This window comes from Sciurus vulgaris (genome assembly GCF_902686455.1).
Source record: "Sciurus vulgaris genome assembly, chromosome: 3".
In the NCBI taxonomy this organism is placed as follows: domain Eukaryota; kingdom Metazoa; phylum Chordata; class Mammalia; order Rodentia; family Sciuridae; genus Sciurus; species Sciurus vulgaris.
In genome coordinates, this window is record NC_136463.1 from 78763163 (window position 1) to 78778753 (window position 15591).

The following is a 15591-nucleotide window of genomic DNA, read 5'->3' on the forward strand; positions in this document are numbered from 1 at the left end:
ATAAAATCAATATGCATGAATCTAATGCATTTCTATTCAAAGTGAGGAATCCTCTGAAAGAGAAATCAGGAAAACTATTCCATTCACAATTGACTCAAATAAAATAAAATACTTGGGAATCAATCTAACAAAAGAGGTGAAAGACCTTTACAATGAAAACTGCAGAACATTAAAGAAAGAAATTGAATAAAACCTTAGAAGATGGAAAGATCTCCCATGTTCTTCGATAGGCAGAATTTATATTGTCAAAATGGTCATTTTACCAAAGGCACTATACAGATTCAGTGCAATTCAAATTAAAATCCAAAGGACATACCTCATGGAAATAGAGAAATCAATCATAAAATTCATTTAGAAGAATAAGAGACTCAGAATAGCCAAAGCAATCCTTAGCAGGAAGAGTGAAGCAGGAGGTACAACAATAGCAGTCCTTCAACTACACTACAGAGCAATAGTAACAAAACAGCATGGTATTGGCACCAAAATAAACAGGTAGACCAAAGGGACAGAATAGAGGACACAAAGACAAACCCACATAAATACAGTTATCTCATACTAGACAAAGGAGCCAAAATATACAATGGAGAAAAGATAGCCTCTTCAACAAATGGTACTGGGAAAACTGGAAATTCATTTGCAGCAAAATCAAACTAAATTCCTATCTCTCACCCTGCACAAAACTCAATTCAAAATGGATGAAGAACCTAGGAATTAGGCCAGTGACCCTGCACCAAATATAAGAAAAAGTAGGCCCAAAACTTTATCATGTTGACTTAGGATCAGACTTTCTTAACAAGACTCAAAAGAATAAGAAATCAAACATTCGGTCTTTGGTATTTTGGGATTGTTTTATCTTGTTTAGCATGATATTCTCCAACTTCATCCATTTACCTCAAATGCCGTAATTTTATTCTTCAAAATGGCTGAATAATATTCAATTGTGTATATACACCACAGTTTCCTTATTGGTTCATCTATTGAAGGATATCTAGGTTGATTCTCAATCTAGTTAGTGTGAATTGAGTTGCTATAAACATTGATGTGGCTGTATCACTATAGTATGCTGATATTAAGTCCTTTGGGTATAAGCCAAGGAGTGGAATACTGGGGTCAAATGGTGGTTCCATTCCAAGTTTTCTAAGGAATCTCCATACTGCTTTCCAGAGTGGCTGCACAAATTTGCAATCCCGCCAGCAACATATGAGTGTACCTTCTTCCCCACATCCTTTCCAACACCTTTTGTTGCTTCTGTTCTTGACAATAGCCATTCTAATAGGAGTGAGATGAAATATTAGGATAGTTTTGATTTGAATTTCTCCTATTACTAGAGATGTTCAAAAAAATTTTATATGTCTGTTGATTGCTTGTAAATCTTCTATGAAGTGGCTACTTAATTCCCTAGTCCATCTATTGATTGGGTTATTTGTATTCTTGTTGTAAGGATTTTTGAGTTCTTTATAAATTCTGGAGATTAGTGCTCTATCTGAAGTATGTGTGGAAAAGATTTTCTCCCACTCTGTATGCTCTCTCTCCACCTTGTTGATAGTTTCCTCTGCTGAGAAAAAGCTTTTTAGTTTGAATCTATCCCATTTATTGATTCCTGTTTTCATTTCTTGTGCTTTTGGAGTCTCGTTAAGGAAGTCTGATCCTAAGTCAACATTGATGAAGATTTGTACCTACTTTTTCTTTTATTTGGTGCAGGGTCACTGGCCTAATTCCTAGGTTCTTCATCCATTTTGAATTGAGTTTTGTGCAGGGTGAGAGATAGGAATTTAGTTTGATTTTGCTGCAAATGAATTTCCAGTTTTCCCAGTACCATTTGTTGAAGAGGCTATCTTTTCTCCATTGTATATTTTGGCTCCTTTGTCTAGTATGAGATAACTGTATTTATGTGGGTTTGTCTTTGTGTCCTCTATTCTGTCCCTTTGGTCTATCTGTTTATTTTGGTGCCAATACCATGCTGTTTGTTAGTATTGCTCTGTAGTGTAGTTGAAGGACTGCTATTGTTGTACCTCCTGCTTCATTCTTCCTGCTAAGGATTGCTTTGGCTATTCTGAGTCTCTTATTCTTCTAAATGAATTTTATGATTGATTTCTCTATTTCTATGAGATATGTCCTTTGGGTTTTAATTGAAATTGCATTGAATCTGTATAGCACTTTTGGTCGTATGGCCATTTTGACAATATAAATTCTGCCTATCAAAGAACATGGGAGATCTTTCCATCTTCTAAGGTTTTCTCCAATTTCTTTCTTTAGTTTTTTGTAGTTCTCATTGTAGAGGTCTTTCACTTTTTTTGTTAGATTGATTCCCAAGTATTTTATTTTTGGAGGCTATTGTGAAAGGAGTAATTTTCCTAATTTCTCTCTCTGAGGATTCATCACTTATTAATAGAAATGTATTAGATTTATGACTGTTGATTTTATGTTCTGCTACTTTGCTGAATTCATTTATTAGTTCTAGAAATTTTCTGGTGGAATTTTTGAATCCTCTAAATATAGAATCATGTTGGCAGCAAATAGTGATAGTTTAAGTTCTTCTTTTCCTATTTTTATCCCTTTAACTTCTTTGCTCTGGTTAGAGTTTCAAGGGCGATGTTGAATAGAAGTGGTGAACCAGGGCATCCTTGTCTTGTTCTAGATTTTAGAAGGAATGCTTTCAGTTTTTCTCTGTTTATAATGATGCTGGCTATGGACTTAGCATTGATATCCTTTAGAATGTTGAGGTCTGTTCCTACTATCCCTATTTTTTCTAGTGTATTTTGCATGAAAGGGTGCTATATTTTATCAAATACATTTTCTGCATCTATTAAAATAATCATTTGATTCATAACTTTAAGTCTGTTGATGTGGTGCATTACATTTATTGGTTTCCAGCTGTTGAACCAACCTTGCATCCTTGGATGAAACTCAGCTGATCATGGTGCACGCTCTTCTTAATATGTTTTTTGTAAGCAATTTTCCAGAATTTTATTAAGAATTTTTGCATCTATGTTCATTAGGGACATTGATTTGAGGTTTTCTTTGCTTGATGTTCTAGATGAGGTTTTCTTTGCTTGATGTCTGGTTTTGGTATCAGCGTGTTACTAGCTTCGTAGAATAAGTTTGGAAGGGTTCCCTCCTTTTCTATTTAATGGAATACTTTGAAGAGTATTTGAATTAGTTCTTCTTTGAAGATCTTCTAGAACTTTGCTGAGAATCTGTCTGGTCCTGGGCTTTTCTTGGTAGGTAGGCTTTTGATGACTTCTTCTATTTCATTGCTTGAAATTGATCTGTTTAAGTTGCATATGTCCTCCTGATTCAGTTTGGGTTGATCATATGTCTCTAGACACCTGTTGATGCCTTTGAGATTTTCTATTTTGTTGGGGTATAGATTTTCAAAATAGCTTCTAATTGTGTTTTGTATTTCAATAGTGTCTGTCATGATATTTCCTTTTTCATCATGAATTTTAGTAATTTAAGTTTTCTCTCTCCTTTTCATTAGTGTGGCTAAGGGTTTATTAATTTTGTTTATTTTTTCAAAGAACCAACTTTCTGTTTTGACAACTTTTTGAATTTCTTTGTTTCAATTTTATTGATTTCAGCTGTACTTTTAATTATTTCCTGTCTTCTACTACTTTCGGTGTTGATCTGTTCTTCTTTCTGTAGGGCTTTGAGATGTAACATTAGGCCATTTATTTGTTGACTTTTTCTTCTTTTATTGAATGAGTTCCATGCAATGAATTTTCCTCTTAGTACTGCTTTCACAGTGTCCCACAAATTTTGATATGTTGTATCAGTGTTCTCCTTTACCTCTAAGAATTTTTCATCTCTCTCATGTCTTCTGTTATCCATGCTCCACTCAATAGCATATTATGTAGCCTTCAGGTGTTGGAGTAGTTTCTATTTTTTATCTATTCATTGATTTATAATTTCATTCCATTATGATTTGATAGAATACAAGATAGTATCTCTATTTTTTTGTATTTGCTAAGAGTAGCTTTGTGACATAATATATGGCCTAATTTAGAAAAGGATCCATGAACTGCTGAGAAGAAATTGTATTCACTCACTGATGGATGGAATATTCTATATATGTCTGTTAAGTCTAAATTATTGATTGTGTTATTGAGTTCTATGGTTTCTTTGTTCAGATTTTGTTTGGAAGGTCTATCCAGAGGTGAGAGAGGTATATTAAAGTCACCTATTATCATTGTGTTGCAGTCTACATGGTTCCTGGAATTGAGAAGGATTTGTTTGATGTACATGGATGTGCCATGTTTGGGGCATAAATATTCACAATTTTACATCTTGCTCATTTATGTTTCCCTTAAACATTATGATATGTCCTTCTTTATCCCTCCTAACTTTGGCTTAAAATCCACTTTATCTGATATCAGGATGGAAACCCCCACTTTTTTTTTACTGATTCCATGTGTGTGGTATGTTTTTTACCATCCTCTCACATTTAGTCTGTGGGTGTCTTTTCTATGAGATGAGTCTCTTGAAGGCAGTATATTTTGGGGTCTTTCTTTTTAATCCAATCTGCCAGTCTATGTCTTTTGATTGGTGAGTTTAGGCCATTAATATTCAGGGTTATTGTTGAGATATGATTTGTATTCCCGGTCATTTTGGCTTATTTTTGGTTTTTAACTTGATTTGATTTCTCTTTTGATTGGCTTTCCTTTAGATTAGTTCCTCCCTTTGCTGACTTACCTTGTTGTTTTTCATTTTTTCCTTATGGAATATATGGAATATTTTGCTGAGAATGTTCTGTAGTGCAGGTTTTCTATTTGCAAATTCTTTTAACTTTTTTTTTTATCATGGAAGGAAATTTTTTTTGTCATCAAATCTGAAAGTAAGTTTTGCTGGGTATAAGATTCTTGGTTAACATTTATATTCTTTCAGAGATTTAAATAATTTGTTCCAGGTCCTTCTAGCTTTTAGGATCTGGACTGAGAAATCTGCTGATATCCATATTGGTGTCCCCCTATATGTTATCTGATGCTTTTCTCTCACAGTCTTTAGAATTCTATCTTTACTTTGTATGCTAGACATCTTCATTATAATGTGCCTTGATGTGGATCTGTTGTAATTTTGTACATTTGGTGTCCTGTAAACCTCTTGTATTTGATTTTCCATTTCATTCTTCAGATTTGGGAAATTTTCTGATATTATTTCACTGAATAGATTGTTCATTCCTTTGGATCACATCTCTGTGCCTTCCTCAATCCCAATAATTACTAAATTTGGCCTTTTCATGATATCCCACAATTCCTGGAGTTTCTGCTCTTGATCTCTTACCCTCTTCTCTGTTGTATCAACTTCATTTTCAAGATTAAATATTTTGTCTTCATTGTTTGAGGTCTGTCTTCCAAGTGATCTATTCTGTTGCTGATGCTTTCTATTGAGTTTTTTTTTTGTTTGTTTGTTTTATTGTTTCCTTCATTTCAAGAATTTCTGTTTGTTTTTCTTTTTTCCAGAATCTCTATGTCTTTATTGAAATGATCTTTTGTTTCCTGCATTTGCTCTTTTAATTGTTTATTGGAGTGATCATTCATTGCCTGCATTTACTCTCTTATCTAATTCTTGGTTTTGCAGATCATTTTAATTATGTACATTCTGAACTCCTTTTCTGATATTTCTTCTGCCAAACTGTCATTGGATTCTATTAATATACCACCTTGGTTTGTTTGGGAAACTATATTCCCTTGCTTTTTCATGTTGTTCCTGTATCTTCCCCTCTATTGGTGCAGATCTGAGGTATTACATTTCCTCCCCTATAGGCTTAGAGTGTCCCTTCAGGTTTCCAATACCTCACCTTAAAGGGAGAGTTGAATGTTAGCAGCACACAATACAAACAATATGCAACCTTAACCCAGATAGCCACATTAAGATATTAACAATATTGTTCTAATAAACAGAGATGATGAGATCAATCAATTATTATCTACAGAATAAACAATAGGTTTGCAATAGGGTTCACAATTTCTAATGGTGTACAAAGAGGATGGAGAGGGGTGTAGGATGTAATATTAATGAGATAGGAAGTGAGTATATAGAGGTACTAGGTCTTAGGAAGAGTGAAAACAGAATCAAAAGAAGTTGGTTATTTGCATGAGAAAAGGGAGAAAGAGACTCCAAGGAAACAGGTACATAAGAGGAAAACAGAGAAAGAAAAATAACTAAAAAATGGAAAGGTAGGAATAATAGTAATAATACTAATAAAATCTACAACAAAACTGTAATGGACTATTCAAACCTCCAAGTCTTCAGTAGCCTGATGGATGAAAAATACTTGATAATGCTGTGTCCCAGTTTGGGAGCTACTCCAACTAAGGATGGTGGCCTCCAGGTCGGTAATAAACCATGATGAGGGGCAGAAGTGCCCTTCAGTGTTGGTAGATGGGGAGCTGAAGCACGGTGCTGGAGATCCTCCTGGGCGTGATCAGTGCATGTGCCTGCGTGGCATGGGGATGGAGATCCCCCTTTACATGATTAATAAAAAGAAAATTTATTTAATCTCCTTCAAAACTTTGCCCAAATCAGTATTTTTAATGATCTCTTTAGATAATGTCTTCTGGTAGGTATTTCCTTGGTCTTGTAATGATGCATCTGACAGCTTGGAGGAAGGAGGGCTCTTGTGACCTGTGGTATGGTGTGACAGAGTCCTTGAATTCTTTCTACAGTCCTTTCTAGTTCTGACCTAAGTGAGACTCTGGAGTATTCGTGTGACTGTGGTGGGCCTCATGTCATTAAATGGCATTCTGCAAATGTCTGTTTCTGAAATTGTGACAGAATATCCAGAACCATCCATGCCTTGCTTATCTGTGGCCAGTTCCCCTACCTGCAGAAATATGATTTAACCTCTTGCTCACTGTGTCACCCAGTCTCTGTCCCTTTCCCTTTCTTCCCATGCTCAGTTTTCCTTCCTCCAGCCTGAATGCCATCGTCCTCTCTACGTGCCGCCCACAGTGGGCCAGGGGCACCTATTCCTGTAGAGATGGAACTAACTTTATCTAGATTGCTGGTAGACCAACTGTAACTACAGAATTTTGCTTGTTAGCAGCACTGAAATTAGTAGAAATTACTCCAAAATACCACAGTAAATAGGCATATGAGTTGTCTAAGAGTAAACTGTTTCTAAGTTACAACTTTCTAATTCTCAAATTTTCTTCTCATTACTTCCCAATATACATTGTAAGCTAACAGTACCCCTGAGTTCAATCCCAGATACCCCCCCAAAAAAAACTCCATTGTGAGTCTGTCACACACACACACACGCACACACACACAAGCTTTTCTCAACTAAATATTTGCAACATACGAAAGTGCCTTGTATTGAGAGATTCACACAGTGGCAAAATTCTGCATAGCAATCATTGGGTCCCTGGCATTCTTGTCCTTTATATGTACATTATCCAAAGCCCGTGGATGCTTCTTATATTTTGATGTCTATTTAAGATGCTAACCAAAGTCATAACAACAATAGGAACATCTATCTTTATACTTTACCACCAGTAGCCAGACTTTCTCTACCTTTATTAGTAACTGCTCAAACCATTGCAAAACTTTCCCAACCAGCCAATTAGACAAATAAGTTTGAAGGGATAGGAAAAAAGTAATGTGACTATGTTGAATAGCAGCCCTGAGATCTGCAGAGCTATAAACTTGAACTATACATAGAAACTAATAAAGTTGTCAAATGGAGGAGTAGAGCCATATGCCACCTCGATAGCTCAGCACCAGCTCATGATACCACTCCCTGGGTGCAGACATGCTGGGATTCAACTTCAAGGCCCCTGACATCTGTGCAGCAGTGAGGAAAGATTGGGAATGTCCAAATATCCAACCAGGCAGCTGAGCCTTGCCTGAAGCTAACATGTTTAGCTGTCCTTGTTAAGCAAGTGTCCCTTTTTGGTTAAACATAATTACCTTCTTTCAAGTGTCAAGAGTAGTATGGCTGTGTGCACTCTTAGGCAAGAACATAAAGAGAACAATTATTCTATCTAGTTCAATAGAGAGTAGCTATAATTGCTCAGAAATCAGATGGGAATAAGAAGGGGAGGGAAGTCCTTTTTGAATAGAGACCATCTATAAACATGAAACAGATGCAAAGACATCTCATGCACATAGTATTTTACTTAAAAAGAACTGGAAAATTTCCAAGAGTAGTGTCTATTAGCAATAGAGAATTACAATCTTTTTTAAAAAAGACAAACTATCTGACCATAGTAAATGCAAGAAGGTAACTTATTAGTATTTTAATCTTTAATTAATCTACAAAAGTAAAAGATTTTCCCCTAAATGGACTATTTCATTGAATTTTTAGAGTTAAAGTTAATTTAGAAATAATCTATTTAGAGCTCCAAACCTATTTTACTGGTAAGACATCCAAGGTACAGAAAGTTACATGTCTGGTTAACTAACCAAAATAGGTTAGCATGGAGAATCCAAGTATTTTGAAACTTAGTTGTATATAACTTCCATTAAGAAAAATTGAACAGAATCTGGTTGAAAAGGCATTGGAAGTGAACCAGGGGTCATTTTGAAGAGAAGACTTTTTACACAACAGTCTTTTCATGATACTGACTGAGTAAGAAGGCCATTACAGGTCCCAAGGGGGATGACAATAAGAAGAGAAAGGGGCTTACACTTTAATCCAGAGTGTTCAATGCTTTGCTCTTCAAAAATGCTGTCCCTGAAAGATTGTAAGATAGCTGATATTTTACAAAATAATCTTAACAGAAAAATTATCCCACTGGAAAATTGGCAGGAAGTCTGATCTTTAAAAATTCTAATAAACAAATTTTTATTACACAGAAAGCTTGCATCAATTGTCAACAGCATTTCATTTCTGTTCCTGCATTTCACTGGTACACAAGGGTGATTAGAACTCTAGCTGTGGGCTCAGACAGATGGGAAATCTGATTCCAGTTCTATTATCTACTTCTTCTGCAGTCCACAGCAGAGTACTTATTCTCCATAAATCCCCATTTCTCTATTAGCAAGATGAAGCAAATAATGCATTGAGTTGTAAAAGTTAAAAAAATAAAGCTTGAAAAGCCCTTAGCCTAATGTCTTGAACATAGAAAAGGAAGTTCTAAGTTAATATTTAGTTTTCCTCTCTAATAATATTGTCACTGTTATTTTCCACACGGTACATGGGGATCATAGTCATCAGATTTAATCAATTACTAGTGCCATTTATTTATAGTTTGTTTCACTTTTGGCCTTTGATACCAATCCCCCTCCACCTGTGTATATAAAATTTAAATACCTTCAAACTAACCCCAGAGAGCAGTGGAGGACAATCCAGGGCCAGGTTAGCCAGAGAAGAAAGAAAATTGGACAGGGGAGGAACAGCATTACACCTGAGAAACAAATGCATGGATTTACTATACCAGTCTCTCCACATTTTTTATGTTAAAAGTGTTCGTAATAAAAGAACTTTGAAAATGCCTTTGTTAACAATGCTTTTATATTCAAACCAGCCTTAAGACCCTTCATTTGTGGAGTCACCACCTTACTTATTATTGCCTGAGTAGTTAATGTTGATATTAAATAAATTAATCATATTCCAATCAATTGGTGAATTAGTAATCATACACACAAGCGTCTTTCTAAGTTGGCTGTTTAGAACTCAATGGAAAGAAGTGCCCAACCCCTGCTCAGTCAGAGCTTGGGTCAAGTGCTTCATCTCATGCCATTTCTCTGCTTTTTCTAGATCTAATAGATCTAAGCCCACCTGCCCTCTTCCTTGATCATCTAGCGCTGTACCTTCTCTTGCCCATTCAGTTGAATGCTTGGTGCATCCACATTGGTAAGAGCTCTTAGGGCAAAGCTGAGAACCAGAGCACCCTGGGTTATTTGTGTGTGTGTTTGTGTGTGTGTTTGTGTGTGTGTGTGTGTGTTTGTGTGTGTGTGTGTGTGTGGTGCTGGGGATTGAATCCTGGGCCTTGTGCATGTGAGGCAAGCATTCTAACAACTGAGCAATATCCCTGCCCACCCTGGGTTTTGAAGGCGTACCACTCTCCAGATCTCACCCTCGGAGTGTGGTGTCTCTAAACACCACAGCTCACCTTCTTTCCTCTTAGCTGACTAAATGAGTTCAAAAAGCACAGCAGAGATTTTCTGGAATGGCATAGACTTCTCTTGTAATTCTTTAGTTTTTATTTGTAAAAACCTCCTTCCTTAAGTTAGTTGAACTAATAGTTGGACAAAATATGCAGTTCAGGATTAATGCCCATTCATTCACTCAAGAACAAAATGGATAACTACAACATACCAGTCACTGTTCTAGATGATTGAGATACTCTAGGGGAAAAGAAATCAAAACAAAAAGGAAATGATCTTTATCCTCTTTGAATGCATATTCCACTAGGAGACATGAAATGAGCTTGTAAGTAAGCAAACTACGTAGTCTGAAGAGGTTATGTGATAAAAAAATTATAAAGCAGAGTGAAAGGCACTGGACATGCTGGGTGGTGAAAGGCTGCAGTAGGAATCTGGTAAGCAGGATAACCTCATTGAGAAAGCACTATTTGAGTATGGACTGAAGGAGGTGAGAATGAGCTGTGTGGATGTTAGCAGCAAGAGTGATTTAGGCGCAGGAACAGGGTGGCCAGGTAGATGAGTGTGAATGGACATTTGAATGGCAGGGAGGTCAGTGAGGCACAACTATTGAATGAGCACAGTAAGGAAGGTCAGGAGGAAAAACGGAGGTGAGGCCAGGAGGCAGGTGACATGGCACATTGGAAATAAATAGTGAAGGAAATATGGCTTTTTCCACATGGAGAAGACCACCAGTCTTTAGATCAGAAAAACAGGATGACCTGACTCAGATTTTCAAAGGACCATTGTGACTTCCTGCATACTTAGGAAGTTAAAAAAAAAAAAAAAGATACAAAGTTGGCATGAGTTAATGAACTAGAGATTTAATTCACTGTGTTGGAGGAACCATAGGTAGTAACAACCAAAAGCAGTTCAAATTCAGTTGATTTAGTACAGGTACTTCAACTAAAATAAAAGTCAAGCTATACCAAAAGTTGGATTGAGATGCCTGCACTCATCGTCACCATCTGCCCTTGTCATAGAGTTAGTTTTAAGGTTTCTGATAGCAACCTGTATATGTGATAGCAAAGGCACAAAGGACTGTGGATAATTTAGAATCTCTTGCTTTATTCTACAAATCAAGCAAAGGCTAGTGTCAAAATATTTTCCAACAAATCTTTGGCTCAGGAATTTTGCATAGATTCTGCCAGATGAGACTGGTCATTTAAAAAAAAAAAAAAAAACAACAGCCAATTTGCTGGTAGTAGAAGTAGGTAAAGTCAAAACCAGTTTGTTTCATATGAGTCTTTGCCTTTGAACAGATATATGAATGATGCCATGGAAAAAATTTTAAATGTGCTGGATATGTAGTAAGGATGCAGTAAATACTCATTTAATTGAATTGGATTTCAGCCAAAATCATGTATCATATTCATGGACAGGAAAACAAGCCACCACAGTGCTTGAAGCATCTGAAAAGTTGCCTTGGCAACTCTCATCTATTTACTGATCACATTTATCCTACATCATGTCGATTTCCTACAGAGTTAATTTTTCACTTCTCCAGATTGTAATATCAGCACAATTACACATCTTTCTGTTTCTTTCCCATCATCACAGATCAAGTCCAATAGCTCAAATGCAGAAAACCTACAATTGAATTAAAATTTCATCCTGACAATTACAAAAAGGGTTAATGCATTGGATGCTGTTTTTGGAATATAGTTTCACTCAGGTCATTTTATTTCATATAAAATAAGTAAAATTATGTAACATAAAATACAATTGTGTAAAATAAAATAAAGTTTGATATTTAGGCTTTGGGGTGGTAAATATTATTTAAGAAGCTTAAGGTGGTGATATCAGATATTATACAACCAAACTGAGAACAAAGATTTGAAGATTCATAACTCTTAGGAATTCCAAAACAATGCATCCTCTATTCTATTCCAGTTCATCCTAGTGTAAGTTCAGAATTGCTAATGGCAAACTGGTTGATCTTAAGAAAGTGACAACTTTTCTGGACCTTAAAGTCATCTGCCAGAAAAACACAAATCTTTTGAACATTCAGAGAATGGAATGAGATTCTTCAGTTAAGAAGCTAAGGGCTTTTCCAGCATGAGAGTTTGAGAATATAACTATGGTGACTGGTAAATAACCCCTGCCCTCTGTTGTCCTATTGTTCCTCACTTCTGGCCAAAACCCCTCTCCCTTGGGACCCTTCCTCCCTGGTCAGTGTGCATTATGTATATCTATTCATACTGAGATTTTGTGTGCGTGTGTGTGTGTTTCTTTGTTGTGGGCTAGGGATGGAACCCAGAACTCAAATAGGCTAGGAAAATACTTTCCCACTGAGTTGCAACATCTCCAGACCCCAACTTTTTTTATCTTTACTTTACAATGACCTGTGGCAAATGCGCCTTCAGTGAATGGTAACCTACTGGTTCATAATTCATGTGGAAGTACTTCAAATAGTTGGAAATGACATATGATTATTAAATATGATTTTTGTGTTCACAAATACATGATACAGTTTGCAGATGTTGTTCCCTCAAGTGGATTATGTTTAACATATTTTCTATTCAAATGCGCACTGACACATCAATGAAAGAGAATAGGAGCAGGAGTCAAACCAGTCCAAACACAACTTCAGCCACAGGCCAGAGCACCCTGGAGATGCCAGCACAACTTTTAGGAAGCCAGATGCTGGGGAAACTCGTTTCACTCCTTCTCATTTCATTCTTAAATTACTAATTCGCTTTAGCCCACACAGACTAAAATTATTCCCTGAGAAAAGATGCTATGACTCTTCAGGCTTTCTGCTCTCCAGTCTGTCGATATGTCCTGTATCCTGCGTCTGGAGTTACCTGAATGGCCTTATCACTCTTTGGATGCCAGTAATCAACTGAAATTTAGCAAGTCCAAACCCCAGCTTTGGATCTGATCTGCATCCTAACCTCCTCCCTCTCTTAGTAAATGATAAACTTATAATTCCTGGTTTCCAGAGACAATATTCCTTTGAACTTCCTTGCTTTCTCTCAGTTTCTCCCAGTCCATCATCAACACAGTCAAGTATTTAGCCCTACAAAATATCCCAGAAATTGAAAAATCTGTCTGACACTCTCTCTAGTTTGGTTCTGTTGGGGGCTGTGCCATGTTGGCGGCGCCACGATGGCGCCTGATCACATCGGCAGCGAGGAGGTTAATAGACATAAGCACACTCAGGTGATTTTCTCGTCCACGCACCCAATGTATGCGCATGTGTTCTCGAGCACTAATTGCCTGCTCGGAGCCTCTCGCCTAATCTTTGCGTAAGAGGCGTGGCCCTGCTCTCTGCTTCCTGGAGGTGATATAAGCCTAGGCAGAGTGAGACAGAGACACAGCAGCCATTAGAAGCAGCCAGAGGGAAAAACACACGGCAGTAGCTAGTAGGGACATACGCAACAGCAGCCATTAGCAGAGAAGCAGTAGCAGAAGACAGGCGGCGTGGCATTAGCCAGAGAAGACACGCCACAGCAGCCATTAGCAAAAAAGCCAGAAGAACAAATACAGCAGGGAGTAGGGGCAGCGGCGGAAGGCAGATTGGGGAAGGGAGAACTGAGACGCATCACTAGGGCACCTTATGCAGGACTTTAAGGCGTGGCAGGCCTCTCTCCTTCTAAGCTCTAAGAAAAGCCTGTCTTTCAAAGTTTCTCTCTTAAGTAAAGTTTCTTTCTCTCTGATAAGCGGGGTCTCTCTCTCTCTCCTCTCAAAGCAAGTAAACCTCATTTCCTCTATCCTCCATGAACAAGTAAGAAAGCAGTGCACTAAAGAGAAAGATAGAAGTGCCTCAGTTTCCACTCCACCACCCATAAGACCCGTGCAAGTTGTTGCTGCAGGCGGTGACAAACCGCAAAGAGCCAGCGACAGGTTCACCATAGGAGACCATTGAGTGCAGTACTTCTGTGTCCTGAGAATGAGAACACGTGGCATCTTTCCTTATCATCTTCCCTTGGCTCCCCTTCTCACTGAGAAGTACAGTCAAATCCCTGTCATGGTCTAGGAGGTCCTCGGTCCTCCAGGTCATTCTTGTGTTTTCCCTTTCTGCCCTGATCTCTTTTTCTCTCAACCATGCAGGCACAATCTTTTGTGTTCATTATTCTTTTAAAAAAAAAAAAATACTTTTTTAGTTGTAGATGGACATAATAGCCTTATTTTATTTATTTTTTATATGTGGTGCCAAGGATTGAACCCAGTGCCTCACACATGCTAGGCAAGCGCTCTACCTCTGAGCTACAACCCCAGTCCTTCCCTTGTTATTCTTTCTACACTATATTTTCTTCTCTCACATAGTCTTGCTTACCTCTGGTCAAATGCCACCAAAGAAATAAGGTCTTTCTTTACTACTCTGTATTAAACCAAACCACAACCACCCAGAGTTCAAGACATTTCCCACCCTGGACTTATTTTTTCCACAATTATCACTATCTGAAACATTACACATGTACTTGTTAATCTGTTTTACTTTTCTATTTCTCAACTAGAATAAATAACAGGAAAGGAGGCAATTTCTTAGAACAAAGCCTTTTTCATAGTTGTTAATCAATAAATGTTGCTAAGTGATTAGATCAAACGTTTGCAGATCACATCTTACCCTGTCCTAGGGATGCAGAGATATTAGAAAATGGTCTTTTCCTTAGAGGTCTCACAGGTTTCTCTCCATGGGTCAGGTCTTGGTACAGAAGGGATTGTGTTATCCCATGTATCCTGCATACACTATATATTGGGTTATTTTCTCAAGGTTAATTTTTCTTTCAAAGACAATTTACCTACATGAGCACTCCCTCAAGTTAATGGTACTGAAACTAGATACGGTTCTATCCCAAAGGCAACTGTGTTCCTTAGATAATTTTGAAATTAAAAGTGGAAAAAATGATTAAATTTGTTCCTTTTTACAAATGTGTTCAGAAAAACTGATTAATTCTAAATCAGCTTGATAATAATCATGAGCTAATTAGAAGAATAATTGAGAAAACAGGAGTGAATGAAAACTGAATATTTATGCAAGACATGTTTACTTACAAAGTTTGATTAAAAGAAAAGGGAATTAAATTGTTGGGTGATAATGCTGGCTATGCTTCCTTCAAAAGTTGTTTACTGCAGCTACTGATGTTGACTATGGAGAATCCTGGCTCAAAATGAAATCCCAGCTCTTTATTCATGGGCTCTGCATTCATGGCCTCAGACAATCACAGATCAAAAATATTTGAAATATTATTGCATGACCTCACTTATACATGGATTCTGGAAAAGCTTATCTCCTAAAAGTTGAGATTAGAGTAGTGATTACCAAAGGCTATGAGAAACAGGGAGGAGAGCGAAGGGGAAATGTTGATCAAAGGGTATCAAATTATAATTTAAAAACATAAATTCAGGTATAATACTTGGTAGTTAAGAATAATGTAATTTACATTTCAAAAATAATAGAAAATATTTTGAATGTTCTCACCACAAAGAAATTTTTAATGTTTGAGGAGATAGATATGCTTACTCATATTTGAACATTATATAATGCATACCTTT

The 15591-nt window shown here is 37.0% G+C and overlaps 1 long non-coding RNA gene across 1 annotated transcript in view; it reads right to left on the reverse strand.

The window, feature by feature from the left end:
- The window catches only part of LOC306658095, a 173874-nt gene that overhangs the window by 82444 nt on the left and 75839 nt on the right, over positions 1-15591 (reverse strand). The gene's annotated exons all lie outside the window — the stretch shown is intronic.